At 27.4% G+C, this 17,554-nt stretch overlaps 1 protein-coding gene across 3 annotated transcripts in view; it reads right to left on the bottom strand.

The window, feature by feature from the left end:
* The window catches only part of LOC127285401 (synaptotagmin-7), an 858,561-nt gene that overhangs the window by 801,836 nt on the left and 39,171 nt on the right, over positions 1-17,554 (bottom strand). For all 3 annotated transcript variants that reach the window (XR_007843600.1, XM_051311398.1, XM_051311399.1), the window contains exon 2: positions 13,362-13,477. The gene's annotated coding sequence lies outside the window, so the exon portion shown is untranslated. The remainder of the gene's footprint in view (positions 1-13,361; positions 13,478-17,554) is intronic.

Here is a 17,554-nt window from a genome sequence, read left to right as displayed (position 1 = left end):
ATCGTTCATTGAGATTGAAAATATCATTTGACAAGCATTTTACTCCGTCTAAGAAAACTTTTTATCTAAATCATGATAAATATACGTCTTAAAAATTTATTCTCGCATACTCGAAATGTGATCGTCAATTTTACATTGAATTGTGTGCTATTTGAAAGTAACATTTTTTTCTCCTTTATGAAATTTTAAAAAATTAAAACAAATATTTTTTTATTTTATATTCATTATTATCGATTCAGATTTTATAGTATTTTAAAATTTATTACGTAGAGTGGAATTCTCCCCTTTAAAATAGCACAGAAGAGAAAAAGTATCTTAAACGTCATTTTAAATCCTGAGGGACTAAGAAACGTACACTAGACTTTGAAAATAGAATTTAATTTATTATTCTCGTTTCTTATTTCCAGAGAACGAGAAAGTAGATATATTTAAATGATAGATAAAAAATATTCCCAAAAATGTTAGTTTTCTGTCTTACTTACAATGAAATGTTTAAATTGATGAATTCAAGAATATTATAGATAAATTTAAGAAATATTATTTTGCAAATTTACACGCGTAGAAGTATTTTGCTGTGGCAGCGAACTTTTTACTGTTTCAGTAAATTTTGTTCGCTACTGTCGAAACAGTGAAATATGCTTTATGCCATAAAGCAAAAGAAGTTTTCTATAAGATGTTTGCTGTAGATTCTAATAATGTTCGATCTGGTTTATAAAATTCTTAGGCTTCGAATCAGTAAATTTTGTAACATATCTGCTGAATAATTCAAGCACATCTTTTAAATAATAAATTAAATACAAAATTAAATTAAAAGATTATTTTATGGCGTTAGTAGTAATTAGTAGTACGTTATGAAATTTAATTTCTTTTCAATTCATTATTTAATTATTATCTGTCACAGAGAAAATGAAAGTAAAAATCACTCAGAAAGAGAATGAAAGTAAAAATAAAAATCATTGAAATGGAAAATGATAACATAAGTGAAAATTATAATAAGTGGATGTGAAATATGTGTGAAAATTAGAACCTGTGGAAATGGAAACATAAGAGAAAATGAGAATCAGTGAAAGTGGAATTGGAATTACATAGTCGACCCACTGAGGCAAATAAAATTATGAAATTCTCGAAGCATTGGATTGGAAAACATTCTCCGTAGAAGAATTCGGTTTCGATTCGTTGAATGACTCTGTTAAAAACTACATACCACTGAGAATACTATTGATGAATCAACCCTGCGCATATTCACAAGGTCCTTTATCGGCTATCTATATGGTAATATCCTGAAGAAGAGAAGATCATTTTACCACCTCATTTTTGAAATTGTAATGTTTCTCGTTACAAATGTATCTTCAGCAAGTTAACTTGCGTAGAAATAGACCAAGGCTTGGAACACCATGGGAAAAGGTTTCAAAAAGCCTATGCCAACCTTGGCGCAACCCAAGGAAAAGGAAGTGACACGCCATGGCGCTACCCTTACTAATGATCACTTCCCAGGCCATGGGAAATGCCTGGTTAAAAACTGTCAAAAAAATTTCCAATTGCATTGCAGTGAAGGAGTGGATTAACCCTGGCATTTCTTTTCACGGTTTTAAAACCTCAAAAACCGTGGCATTCGAACTTTGAAATTTTTTATTCACAAATTTAGAGTGAATTAAGGCTGGGCAAAGCCTGGCATTTCTTTTCACGGTCTTTAGACCTCAAAACCCGTAACATGTGCCCGGGTCCCTTGACCACACTAATTGTCCGAATTGTCCGAAATGGAAAGTGAAATTGAAAATCAACGATGTATCGGAAAAATTAATTAAGTTGACTGTGATCCATTAGATATCCATACAGAATACAGAATACATATAGATGTAGAATCTACTATTGATGGTATCACTGAAGAAGAACTTAAAGAGCTTAATTAGTTTATAATGAGTAATTTAGATTCAGAGAGTTTTTAAAGTATTAGTCTATTGATGATTTTCAATCATATTTGTATTAATGTTAAGAGTTATTTAATTTTTCGATTTTAAATACGTTCAAAGAAAAGGCTGTTTAGATTTAGAGTTTTAAGGAATTAGTCTATGATAAATTTCTGTAATAAAATTCTTAAAATATATTCTATTTATTTATTTAAACAATTAAGGAGCCGGGAGAAACAACTCGCCGAACGCTCGGTTGGATGCTCTAAAGCCAGTCAAACGACCCAAAATGTTAGAAAAATTGAAATTCGAAATTTTGATATTTAAAACGTATTACCCTGTTTCATATAAAAAGGCGCATCTTTTTTTCCTTTGACTTTTTTTCATAGGACAAAAATCGTGGATATTTAATGCAAAAAACTGAAAAAAAAATTTTCACGATTTTCAATTAAATTTTTAAACTTAAATCGTCCTATCTTTGACAAATGTTAATGAAATCACTTGTCATTTTGTATACACACTTATTAGAGAACATAGAAGACGACAGCATAATAAAAAATTAAAGAATTATTTATTTTTTAATAATAATTAATTATAAATAGTGAACGGTCGGTAATTGCGTTTTCTAACCTTTGACGAAAAAAAGTCTATGAGGAACTTTAAAATTAAAAAAACTTCCAGTGAGACATTTGTTTATCATAATATAAGGAAGTTTTCTGGAAATTTTCAAATCGATTCATTTATAAGTTTTCAAAATATAAGTGCTTTTCCAAAAAGCGGCGACGCGCTAACGAGACGCCACGCGGAGAGAATCATTTGCAGCCGCTTGAAAGAATTTGTTATTCATACTCAACTCCTGAATATGAAATAAAATAAGTTGAAATAGATAAATTAATATTATTTTCGTTTTATTATAAAATTGGAATATTAAGAAGTATAACATTTAAAATAGTGGTATGTTTGTACTAACCCGCGTGGAAATGAAATCATAAAAACCATGGGCGAAATCGATTGCCAAGGAAAAAACGATTAGATCCATGGTTTAAATCTTGGCAAAAATCTCAAAAACCATTGCTTATGTCCGTTTCCCATGGTACTATTTCCCATAGGAAATTTTTTTTTAATTTTACGGATTTTTGACAATTGCTAAAATCTTTCGAACCATGGGAAATTTTTTTTTTTCAATTTACGGTTTTTATACCATTGCTGAAATCTTGCGAACCATGAAAAAAAATTTTTTTTATTTTACGGATTTTGGACCATAGCTAAAAACTTGCGAACCATGGGAAATTTTTTTTTTAATTTTACGGATTTTGGACCATGGCTAAAAACTTGCGAACCATGGGAAACAATTTTTTAATTTCACGAATTTTGGACCATTGCATAAATCTTATGACACTGAAGTTACCAACGTTGAATCGACGAAAAGAATTTTTTTTTCTAAGATTGAATATTTCCCCGCCTTGGTTGAGGATTTTTAGTGTTTAAAGATGTATTTGGGACCAGAATAAAGAAGTTTCAATTTAAAAAAATTGGTTCTTAGCCTTTAAACTAAACTGAAAACGAAAAATTCGTTCGTTGATTCGTCGAATCAACGTTGGTAACTTCAGCGTCATTTAATCTTGCGAACCATGGGAAATTTTTTTTTCTTTTTACGGATTTTAGACAATGGCTAAAAACTAGCGGACCATGGGAAAATTATTTTGTTTAATTTACGGATTTTTTACCATTGCAAAAATCATGCGAAATATGGAAAATTAATTTTAAAAAATTCCCAATAGTTCGCAAGTTTTTAACCATGCTCAAAAATCCGTAAAAAAGAAAAAAAATTTCCCATGGTTTGCAAGATTTTAGCAATGGTTTAAATCAAAAAAATTAAAAAACTTTTTCCCATGGTTCGCAAGATTTTAGCAATGGTTTAAAATCAAAAAAATTAAAAAACTTTTTCCCATGGTTTTCAAGATTTTAGCAATGGTTTAAAACCGTAAATTTAAAAAAAAAAATTTCCCATCGTTCGAAAGATTTTAGCAATGGTCAAAAATCCGTAAATTAAGAAAAATAATTTTCCCATAGTTCGCAAGATTTTAGCAATGGTTTAAAATCAAAAAAATTAAAAAACTTTTTCCCATGGTTTTCAAGACTTAAGCAATGGTTTAAAAACCGTAAATGTAAAAAAAAAATTTCCCATGATTCGAAAGATTTTAGCAATGGTTAAAAATCCGTAAAATATTTTATATCACATTTATTCCTTTGGATATCCAAATACATATTTAAATTAATATGAATTCTAGTTGCTACATCATAATTCTTTTTACTTTTAACATTCCTGGACAAATTGAAATTCGGAATTTATTCGAATTACAGGTTCCAGATATTAATTCAAGAAATCAGTAATCGTCAATTTATTTTAATTAGTTTTTTTACTGGGTACTTTTCATCTCAAATGTATTATATCATATCATCTTTTAAATAATTTTAAAGCATTTAATTTTAAGTGTCATTTTTCTCGTTACTCGTTATGAATCTAAATTGATAGAAGATAAACTAGTAAACAAAATATATAATAATAATCAAAAATTATACGGCTATAATCTAATTTTTATTTAATAGAATTGTCATTTAACATAATTTCTTCTTAGCTAAATTTTTAAAACAGAGAATTTCTATTTCACCGATACTTTATTTGACCGAAGTTAATGGCGTCCACATTTACTTTCTTCTTAAAATATATATAATTATTCTTTAAATATAGTATAATATAATTATATTGACATCTGAACTTTATATTATTGAATATAAACTAAATAAAATCTCTGTTACCCGTGCAGAAAATTTTACCGGGCCCAGACTAGGCACGAAATAAAAGTTGAAAAAAATTATTTGAATAATTGTTTCGTTTACTCTCTAAATATGAATTAGTAAAAATGTTTACTAATTTAACTTAGTGACTCACTTTTTGCTTTAGAATTAGTTAAATTTTACTAATTGATAATAAAATTTAACTAATTCTAAAGCAAAAAGTGAGTCACTAATTTAAATTAGTAAACATTTTTACTAATTCAGATTTAGAGAGTAAAAAATGTCATAAAATGTTATAAATGTATTTTTACTTGTTTTTTAAAAATTTTAAATATGGCAACCAGGCCTGGCCCTGGTCGGGAGCCCATAGAAATTTACTAACCCGGGGTTAGAACAGGAAATTGGATCGGGGCCAGATCGGTAATCGAGATGAAAAGTGGCAATTTCTGCACAGGTAGCATTGTGTGCAAGTGTATATCAACAAAACAAGTTGTAAATTCAGATGTTCATTACATGAACATTTTGCTTCCTCTTTACGATCAGCAAAAAAATTTGCTTCCTCGTGGAGAAAGCAAAATTTTATTGCCAAAATGTAAATTTTTGATTTTTTAACTTTCATTAATTCTTTAAATTTACTTCAAATGTATACTTTATATATGGGGCATTCTATTTTAAAATTTTACCCCTAGTTAACAATTGACAATATAAGACATTTTTTAAATAATTATTTCTCCCATTTAATTAAATCAAATTACTTTTGCAATGAGTGGTTTCGAAAGAGAAATTTCTAAACTTTATTATTGTAAAAAAAAATTTAAAAAAAAAACGTTTAATTAGCCAAAAAAATTTAGTTTGAAGGTTAAACTTATAAATATCTCAAAAAACGTTGTCTCCGATTTTGACAAAATCTGTGTCAAAAGAAAGCTTAAATATTCTATTTTTTATTTCCGTAAAGTTTATAATGGACATTTTCGAGGATTTCGAGAAATTTGTTATGTCATATTTTAAATAATTTTTAATTTTACCTAAGCTGAACTTATAATTGTTCCCTATTCTAACTCCTTAATTTAACTTAGTTAAATTAACTAAGTTGGGGAAAGGATTATTAAATGAATGTTTAAATATAAAAATTATTTATTTTAAAAAAATGTAAATGTTCTTAATTATTAATTTTGACAATCAAATATTTAGAAAATCTATTTAATTTGATTTGGTAAAACTACCTTTTTTATTGTGGTGGCGGAGTTTCCCAATCTTCGTTTCTTGGCACCTGACTTTGATCTCCTATTGAGGTAATTAAGATTTTATTACTGGAAACCTTTTAACTGATGACAACACTTTAAAACTGTATTTTACACTTGTTATGAAGAACTTCTTGTATATATTTTGGGACTCGATACGATGAACTTTTTACGTATAATTTGGGACTGCCTTGTTAGTGAAAGGTCTCCCATTATATAGTAATATTTTCCAATGTATTTCTCGCAGCGGGACCAGTTCGCCTCTATGGGTAGATTCAATGTCGGGACCTCACAGACACGAAAAATCTTTATTGCTTTTTCTTTTAGTAGTGGTGACTCCATAATAGATTTCCAGCTTTTTTAGATCGTCTTTTCTAATTTTAAATATTAAGAACATCACACCTTTATGAAATATAATAATTTTACATATTGATTTACATTGATTATTTCTGTCTATACATTTAGTTTTGATAACAATTATTTATGTTTATAAATACATTTGTTATTTGCAAATATTTGTTTACAAATATTTGTTTATTTATAAACGCTCATTTATAATTTAATATTACAAGAATATTTATTTTATTAAAATTAATTATTAACAACAATTATTATTTATTATAAAGAAATGTGACGGTGACATGATTATATATTATATATTTGTTTATTTATAAACAATTGTTTATCCACAAATATTTGTTTACAAATATTTGTTTATTAAAGAACAATTATTTATTTACAAATATATTTATTTATAAAAGAATTTATTTTATATAAATATTTATTTATTAATTATTATTAATTATTATTATTTTTATAAAAAATGTTACGGTGACGTGACAAATTAATTAAAATTCTCAGACGTTTCAAAGGTTAAAAAGGGTTTAAAATTGCATGAATAGAGAACCTCTGTTCAAATACAGCGGCATTTGTTTTTACGAAATTTTTAAATAAATAAATTTTAAAACTTTAATTTTAATCTTAATAATTTTTTTAAATTTGAAAAATTTTTAATTGCAAATAGCTAAAGATCAATATATTTATTGTTTACAATATTTTTTTTCTCTAATGTCAAGTGATGTAATAATGTAAGGTTAATGGAAATTAAATTTAAAAAACAAAATCCGCTCTTAAAGAAATGGTTCTCCATTCATACAAATTTCAATCCTTTTTAACCTCCGAAACGTCTGAGAATTTTAATTAATTTCTGGAAATTCTCGAAAATGTCCATTATAAACTTTACGGAAATAAAAAATAGAATATTTAAGCTTTCTTTTGACATAGATTTTGTCAAAATCGGAGACAACGTGTTTTGAGATATTTACAAGTTTAACCTTCAAACTAAATTTTTTATACTATTTAAATGTTTTTTTGAAAAAATTTTTTTACAATTGTAAAGTTTAGAAATTTCTTTTTCGAAACCACTCATTGCAAAAGTAATTTGATTTAATTAAATGGGAGAAATAATTATTTAAAAAATGTCTTATATTGTCAATTGTTTACTAGGGGTATAATTTTAAAATAGAATGCCCCATATATCGATCGATTCGTCTTGACGTAAGGAATACAATTATTTCATATATAAACTTCAATTTAAAAAATCACAAAATTTTATAGCCTAAATGTGAATTTATGATTTTTTTACTTTCATTAATTCTTTAAATTTACCTTAAATATATACTTTATATATATATCGATCGATTCGTCTTGACGTAAGGAATACGATTTTATTATATATAACCTTAAATTTTTCTATTTAAAAATTTTTTCGATTAAAAAAAAATTTTTGGAAAAAAGACGATAAAATTTTTTTTGGGATATTTTTCAAAATCCTTTGGTCAGATTTGAGATATTAATATGATAAATGAGCCTACCAAATTTTATCTAAATCCATTAAAACCTGTTAAAGTTATCTTCTAAACAAAAAAGGGATCCACACACACATACATACATACATCCGGACAATTGATCAGGATCTCATATAACATGTTTCTATAAAGAAAAAAATTTGTTTCCGCCACTTTAAAAAGTTTTATAAATGAAGGGACTACAAAGCTTCCTCCACGAGGAAGCAATAATAATCGGTCATGTGGTATGGTTGAAATAGCCAAACTCATTAATTTCTGTAATACCTAACCTCTGAATGAAAGAGTCTAGTAAATATTTTCACTAAAAGAAACATAACACTTCAACAACACTAATATAGGTGAAATAGTGATATTGAACCACAGTAACAAACCTTGCAATATAATATGGTAGGATAAGCCAGATTTCTGTCAGTAATCACGAATAATTTCTATTATATTAAAAGATACTAGTTCCAACACTATAATTAAGTGCTTAGATCTCCCTAGTTAAAATTTCGGATTGATTGCAGATTAAATCATTATACACCAGTTGGAATTAGTTTGGAAATTATACGAAAAGTTGAAATCAACCCACATTTTGTTCGCAATTCAAAATCTTTGAAAATTTATAATCTTTCAATATTTAGTTAATATTATATGTATATAAATTTTTTAATAATCTTTGTAGATACTTTGAAAATGCAAAAAATGTTTTCTCGACCTAAGAGTAAATTTTATAATAAAATAATAAAAATCAGCCAATAGTTATTTTATTTTTCGATTAAAATCAACAGAAAGAAAAAAATATCAAAATTGAAACCAAAATACATCTGATCCCGTGTGGAAATTTATCGTGGAAATGTATTGGAAACTGTACAGTTGAGCTAGATTCAATCGAGCAACTTGAGAGGAAAACTGGACAGAATCAAGTAGGGTATGTGACGTTAGAAATAGCTAGTTTTTTCCAGACCTGTTGTCTAATCCCTTTCTAGTAAAATAAAAATTTCTAGCCAGTTTCATGATATTAAAATATAGGTACAGTTTCTATCTACCCAAGGGTCGACCCAAAACTTCAAATAGGTAGTAACACCTACACAAAAAAATTAAATATGGAATTAATTATACAATTAACACATTATTTTTAATTGGAGACCTTATATTTACCCCTACCTATTATTATTTAACGCAATCGCTTACATAAATTTTGGAAAATATTTAACGCTCGCTGGGATCGAACCCCCTAACCTAACCCTCCCCAGGCTAACACGCTAACCATATAGAGTTGCAAAGGTTTTTAATAAAAAATTTTTTCCTTAAGCAAATGTTAAAAGACTATAGTGATTTATTCAAATATTTTAAACAAATGTTATTAGTGTGTGTGAATTTAAAACATATTATTTTATAAACTGTTATTTGACGAGAACTATGGCAGCAATATTTCAAGGACTTTACATTGAAATATTTCAAAATTTCAGTAAAATATTTTAAAAATGTTTTGAAAATATTATGTGCTCTGTGGGAATAAAGAAACAATAATTATATATAAATTATAATTTACTTAACATATATAAGTCAATATTTTCATTTTTATTTTTACCATTTGGTAAAAAAAAACTTTTTTTGTTTAAAATAAGATTATTTTTTTTATTTTTTAATTAATTTGTTTAAATTAAAATTGAAATTAATAATTCGTATTAATTTAATCAATTAAATTTAAATTTAAATTATATATAACATAAAAATAACAACCAAGGTAGAAAAATTAACATTACTAACGTTACTAACATTACTAACGTTACTAATATTACTAACGTTAGTACCTATAAAAAAATTAAGAAAATGTTTCTAAATTGTATTTTTGCAGAAACTTGTCGAAAATCGACCACCAGGAAGTATTTAATGTTCTTTCCCGCACTTTTTATAATTTTCATTTCTATTATCACTTCCACTTCTTTATTTTCATTACCGTTTCCACTTTCACTTTTTCTAATTCTCATTCGCACTTCCATTCCCACTTCCACTTTTTCTAATTCTCATTTCCACTTTCACTTCCACTTTTTTTATTTTCATTACCACTTCCACTTTTTCTAATTTTTATTCCCACTTTCCTTTTTCTAATTTTCATTCCCACTTCTACTTCCATTTTTTTCACTTCTAATTTTCATTATAGCTGTTGCCATTTTGACTAAAACTATTTCTAATTACCATTTACGCAACCATTTCCACTTTTTTTAATTACCATGGATAGAAATTAGAAAAAGTGAAAGTGATAATGAAAATTTAAAAAATTAGGAATGAAAGTGGGAGTGAAAATATAAAAAAGTTGTAATGAAAATAAAAAAGTGGAAGATGAAACGGGAATGAAAATCGGAACAAGTGGAAGTGAAAGTGTGAATGAGGAATTAGAAAAAGTGGTAGTCGCAATGAATATAAAAAACTGGAAGTGGAAATAGGAATGGGAATGAAAATTAGAAAAAGTGGAAGTGGCAATGAATATAAAAAAGTGGAAGTGGAAATGGGAATGAAAATTAGAAAAAGTTGAAGTGAAGTGGGAATGAGAATTAGAAAGAGTAGAAGTGAGAATGGAAGTGCGAATGAGAATTAGAAAAAGTAGAAGTGGAAATGGGAATTAAAATTTTTAAAAAGTTCAAGTGGAAGTGAAAGTGGTAATGGGAAAGTAGTGGCAAAGTTTCTGTAAAAATATATTTTAAAAACTCTTAGAAGTAGAAGTGGGAATGAAAATTAGAAAAAGGGAAGTGGGAATAAAAATTAGAAAAAGTGGAAGTGGTAATGAAAATAAAAAAGTGAAAGTGGAAGTGAAAGTGGAAATGAGAATTAGAAAGAGTGGAAGGGGGAATGGAAGTGCGAATGAGAATCAGAAAAAGTAGAAGTGGAAATGGGAATGAAAATTATAAAAAGTTTAAGTGGAAGTGAAAGTGGTAATGGGAAAGTAGTGGCAAAGTTTCTGTGAAAATATATTTTAGAAACTCTTAATTTTTTTATAGGTACTAACGTTAGTAACATTAGTAATGTTAGTAACATAAGTAACATTAGTAAAGTTAATTTTTTCACCTGGGAATAATTAAATAAATATATTTTTATTGATTTCCTTTTTTATTATATTATATTTTATTATTTTATTTAAGTTTTTTAAAAAATTTTTGAAATGACTGAATTCGTCTGCTAGCTAGTTACTGTAGCGAATTCAGTGACACCAGCTTGACGGACTTATATTAATTTTTCATGACGGTATCCTAGGCTGCATCTTGGTAAATTCTAGACAGCCTACTATACGAACTTGTACAAAATTTTCAAATAAGTATTCTAGACAATAACTAGCTAAATTCTAGAAAGGCTACATATCTAAAGAACTAAAGGGAAAACTGTATAAAAACTGCACATAAACTTTGAGGGGCCATTGCAGTTATTTGAGAATAAATTTCCACGACAAACACTGTCTAGGTATAGGCTAACACTAGGACGGCCACGATAAATTTCTACACGGGATAGGACATGCCTATTCGTTAAATGAACGTTGTGTCTTTTATTCGATTACTTACTTGGGAGTCAATAGTTTTTCATTCTACCCTTTATTATTGAAAATGAAGCGGTTGATAGCCACTCAGAAGTTTTTATTACCTTTTATCTTACTTTTTATTTAAATATTTGTTTACTTTTAGGTTTATTGTTCGTTTATTACTGATTTATTATTGCTTAAGCTACTAACAATAAACCAACTTTCAACAATAACCAGAATTTATGAGTTCCCGTAATCATCTTTTATCCCTCTCTCTTTCTTATTTTTTACACTAGACAAAAATTAAAAAGAATATTGCTTCAAAACTCAGTCTGTGATATTCTATTGTACAGTGCCATAGTCCATTTAGGGAATTGGTTGGCCAAAGAGGATCTAGTAAGTTATATTGAAGAAATATGCTTATAATTCTATATCTATAAATCACCTTTTAAATACTGTAATTTCATATAGTTAAATGTAATTATGAGTATAATTTACCGTTAAAATTACGATCCTATTTAAAAGATGATTTATATACTACCGTACTTTTTGCGCACTAAGTTTCTATAGTTCCAATGTCTGCGCAATAGTATTTTGTTGTTAATTAAATGCATATAGGAATATATTTAACACAAAATTAAAATTCCATTGAAATAAAAAAAATTAATTGTACTAAAAAAATACATATCGCGAAGAAATTCCTGGAGTTTCCAATAGTTAATCCAGTTGTTATTCCAGTAATTATCTTTCATAAAGGTAGAGTCGCTGATTACAAATCTCAATTCAGATTTCAAAAACTTTTTAATTTCGGATCCAATATGGCGGACGAATTTTTGAAAAATTTAAGTTTTACTTAAAACTTAACACTTATGGGATTTTGAAGTCATAAATTATGGATTTAAAAGGGTATTTTGAAATTTTTTAATGTTATCCTTGATTAATTAGGTAAAATAATTTTCATTTTGATCAATTGATTCTCTTTCTTTCTTCCCATTCAAAATCTGACAATGAGCTCAAGTATATCCAGTATTTCAGATAAGAAATGTGATGACGTCGTCTCATATGGTGTAACTAAGCACACTTTTGGGAATGTGAAAGGGGAGAAAAATCGATTTCTGACAAAATATACAGTGAATCTTATCTTTTTAAGCTCTTGCGGTTAATACTCAAAATCAAACACTTAAAAGTTATTCAACACATTTTTATACCTTATTTGGTTTTCGAAAAATATAATCAATTATTTGTTTTTAACTTAAAATAACGTGTAGAATAAATTGAATTAAAATATTTAAAATTGATCAATTATCTCTTTTTTCACACAGCAAGCTTATTAGTACATTATTTGATCTTCAATATTTGGATTAACAAACATACGTAACCTCGGAATTACCTTATATACAAATTGTTCATTTAATCAACACATTCCTGAGGTGGTCAGTAGAGCAAATAGAGTGTTTGGTTCTATTATGCGGAATACTTCTGATTTTAATAATCGATTAACTCTCACTGCTATTACTCTCTTGTTAGACTATTACTGTTATTCTTCAGTAATTTAGTCAATTTGTCACGATTATCTTGTCTCCACATTTAAAAGAATTCAGAATAATTTCCTGTGTTAATTTGCTAGACGCGATTAGGATTAAATTTTGACTTCTTTGATTATAAATATTTCTTACGTACAACATTAAATATATCGCATTTTTAATCAATATTTGTATTTAATGATTTACACTTTTTCTACAGAATTATTGCAGCACCAATAGTTTGGGAAATAAAAACAAAAATTTATCCTTTAACCTATTTTTCAATCTCATTTCTCGAACCCTGTTCGATAAACTAATATTTAAAAGAAATTAACATTCGATACATTATTTACGAATGTTTAGTCTTCAATTTAAATAAATAAATTATAAAACCTAAAATGAAATAAAAAAACAAGACATAAAGCATAAATTTTCATTATTTTGTTTTGAAGATTTCCTATTAAGGTATTTAACGCTTAAAATAATAATGAAACAAGCAATAATAGAAAACAGAAAATTTAACTTACAATCGATTTAGACGTGCGGCAGAATAATCTTCAACATTTGAAACGATGGTGTGGTGGTGGAATCACCGAGTTAAATTCTTGTTGAAAGGTCACATGTCTTTCAAACAATCGATTTTCTGAAACCAATAAACACAAATTAAAAAATTGCCATACAACTTTCATCTTTTAAATTAATGAATTAATAATATCAAAAGTCATCTAACATCAATTGATTAAAATGAACATTGAGTTATTGATAACACTCAATATCCTCTGAAAGTATCATATTTTTCACCCAATAAATATATGACAGTTTTAAAAATTAGTTCCCTATTTAAAATTACAAAAAAATAATTATTATAAAATTATTTATACCCTTAATACATTTAATGTTTATATTCTAGAATTAACGTTAGGAAAATGGAAAATTTCCATTTAAAGCTTATTTATTGCTTAAAAATAGCAATTTTTTAATCCGAACGCTCAATTATGAATAGCAAAATATAGATTGAATTTTTATGATTTAATATTTCCCTGAGAAAGTGTGATAAAATATTAGGATGAAAGTATCTTATTCAAGATGAGATAAAAACAGAAAATGAAAGAACTGCTGTGATAATGATTAATTTTCAATAACAATAAAATATTTTTATTGGTTTATTGCGGTAAATTGATGTTCTTAACAAATCAAAATTTTGTATAAATTACTGACTTTCTACCAATCTTAAATAACTATTTTGTTCCACAAGTATTCAACAAGAAACAGTTTGTCATTAAATCGCCACAATAATTTCACAGGAAAAACAAAGTGTTATTTTAACCCAACAGAAGTTGGTGTGTTAAAATAACCTGCTACAAATTCTACTTGAGGGTTAAATCTTATGGGTCTTAGCATTGGACAAATTACCCGCAACAAAAATAACACCAATTTTTTCTGTGTTATTTACGTCAACAAAACATTTCTTATTTAGCTTTTAAAACTTTTAATCAAACTATTGTTCAAAAAAGTTTTCTAACAAACTTGATAGTTAAAGCAACTAATAAAAACTGTTACTTCAACTATACTAATTGGAGAGAGCGAATTCGAATTATTGAAAACGAACAGCAAACGGCGATCTTGACAATTATATTTACGACTAGGGTTGCTGTGGACAATGAGCCTTCTACACGTGTCACCATATGTACACCTCTACAATATTGAATGGCCTGAATCTACAATAAACTTGCGTCAGATACCTTCACTGTTCGGTTTGGCAATTTAACTTGCAAACTCCTGCAAAGCGCGCATATACAGTCAGAAAAGTTCCATGGTAGTCACAGCCCATGAGTGCGAGTGAGACAAACTTATGCGTAACGCATGCTTTCCTATGACTACCATGGTACTTTTCTTACTGTATATATCAGAACGCAAGTTTCACACACCGAGACCATAATTGCGTACTTTTTCATCAACAACAACTCACACATACAAACACACTTGCATTTTCACAATACACGTATGAATCTTCTCACAAACTCTGATCATAGTAATTCAAGACACGATCCCTTCTGCTGCAACTACTTTATCTCTAGAAGAAAAACTAAAATCCCTCATGTCTAATTTACCACGTCTATCAGTTTTTTCTTACAATTGCAATTTAAAATATTGCTTTTACCGATAAATCTTATATAATTTACGCTGAAAATTAAAAAAAAACAGACATTAATATCTCACCGTATTTTTCACTTACATTTATAAAATATTTCATTGAAACTTTAGGAATGCTTATCTTAAGGCGGAAAAGTTTTAGGTTTATAGAGAATTCAACACAATGCGTTAAAAAAATTGGAAAATTATTTAATACGAATTATTTCATTTTCAAAATTTAAAATGGTAGATACTTTTCAATCTAAAGTTATCCTTACATTAAATCATTTGTTGATTTTAATTAAAGTGCTTGATTGAAACTAAAAGTGAGTCCCTTAGTGTCTCACTAATCGGGGTGCATGGTTAGAAGTAAGTCCCCTAGCTTCTCACTATTCAAGGTACTTGATTAGAAATTAGTCCCCTAGTCTCTCACTAGTCAGGGTGCTTGATTAGCCCTACAAAAGTCATCCGCGTTAGTGCGTTTACAAGGTTATGAGCATTTCGGATACCGAAAAGTGCTTGTATCCGAGATTCCCACTGATTCGTTTACCAGCTATTGAGAAATTATTAGAAATTTATAGAATTTTCTAGAAATTAATAGAATTTTCTAGAAATTTGTAGTATTTTCTAGAAATTTATAGAACTTTCTAGAAATTCATAGAACTTTCTAGAAATTCATAGAACTTTCTAGAAATTTTTAGCATTTTCTAGAAATTTATAGAACTTTCTAGAACTGTATAGAATTTTCTAGAAATTAATAGAATTTTCTAGAAATCTATAGAACTTTCAAGAAATTTTATATCAGTTTCTACCAATTTTCTAGACTTGTTTTTAGAATGCTTTTATTTAAAGTTCTATCTTTTAAATTATAAACTAAAAAATAAAAATATAATTTAAAAAAATAAATTTTTTTACAAATAGAATGCTTTTATTATAGCGTCCTAAAAAGTAGGAGAGAGTAGTCAGGGTTGGGCCATCAAGTTTATTTTGTTTTACCAAACTAGATCCATCTGTCTTTGTATGTAAGTATTTGTTAGCAATGTCAGCGAACTTTTCACATACGTTGTATTGAAGTGTGCGAACAATAAAGACATATTATGCAAGTCAGTGCTGTACGCTCAACAAAAAACTTTTTTCTTGTTTCAAAAGAAGACAATTAAGTGCAGAAAAAATATGTCAAAGACAAAGTAACTTGACTTAAATTGTTCATTAAGATGTTATATGAAAATGTGGAACGTAATATGGTGTTTGGATAACGCGCTTATTTTTGTGTGTGATGTGACGCTAAACAACGCGTGAGTCAGAGTTGAGCAACCCAAAAATTTTGCAATTATGAAGGGTTCTTGCAAAATTCGTTAATCGACTAAAAGAGCTGTCAAAAACTTCATTTACATTGGAAAGAAAGAAAATACAAATTTTTGATATTTTTTTCACTTTTCAGACCAGCTTCGCGATACAAGCGAAAATCTGAATATTACATAATAAGGGCTTTTTATTTAAATTTCGTGGTTCCTTTACACATTTCCAAGTGTATTTGAATGCCATTCTATCATTAGAAGGTCATTATTAATCATTTATCTGCATATTTCATTGATTTTCTACAGTGGCTCAACCCTGACTACTATTTTTTTAATTGACTATAACTCCGAAATTTTTGGTCAAATATTTTTACAATGTTCAGCAAAAACATTACATTTTAGTAGATCTTTCGAACTATATGCAAGAAATCTCAAAATTCGGCTTACAGGGGAAGTTATAGATAAAAGTCAAAACTATTTTCAACCCTGACTGCATTCCCCTAATAAATAATAGAGCAAAATTGTAGAACTGTTTGAAAGTTCATTAAAAGAAAAAAAGGGAAAGAATTTATGTTTGGCAAAATTAGTTATATCATTCCAAATATTTATAAATTCAAATCCAATCAAAAAGATCATGACAGTTCTGAGTATTTTTTGAAATTGATTTTTATAGGTTCAAGAAAAATTAATTAGTAAAAGCATTCAAAGTTGAAAGAATCCATCCATTGTGAAATTTCAACTTTGAATGCTATTACAAATTAATTTTTCTTGAACCTAAAAAAATCAATTTCAAAAAATACTCAGAACTGTCATGATCTTTTTGATTGGATTTGAATTTATAAATATTTGGAATGATATAACTAATTTTGCCAAACATAAATTCTTTCACTTTTTTTCTTTCAATGAATTTTTAAACAGTTCTACAATTTTGCTCTATTATTTATTACTTTTTTTACCTTTAAATCGGCTTTTGGGGAAAAACAAAAAAATGAGTGTCAAATAGTTTTAAAAAACAACTAGGGTCAGCCGTGGTAAATCCGAACGCTAATTATTTCAGCTTAATTAAAATTTTTAAAAATAAGTTCGATATGAGAATTTTTACCTCAGATCCTCTTCAAGAGATTCTAAGTATTATCCCATTTTTCGTTTGTTAATTAGCAACAGCATAAACAAAGATAACGAGTATTGCAAAAAAGATTGAAAATCAAAGATGACACTCTTTTAGTATTTTGTCTCGTATTTGAAGAAAAAGAAGCTTAAAATTCATTTTATTATTTATGATTGTTTGT

The sequence above is a fragment of the Leptopilina boulardi genome, unplaced genomic scaffold (genome assembly GCF_019393585.1).
Source record: "Leptopilina boulardi isolate dan_hultmark-lab unplaced genomic scaffold, ZJU_Lbou_2.1 LbouV2_332, whole genome shotgun sequence".
Classification (NCBI taxonomy): domain Eukaryota; kingdom Metazoa; phylum Arthropoda; class Insecta; order Hymenoptera; family Figitidae; genus Leptopilina; species Leptopilina boulardi.
Note: the sequence above shows the minus strand (reverse complement) of the source record. Positions and strands in the feature narration are given on the sequence as shown.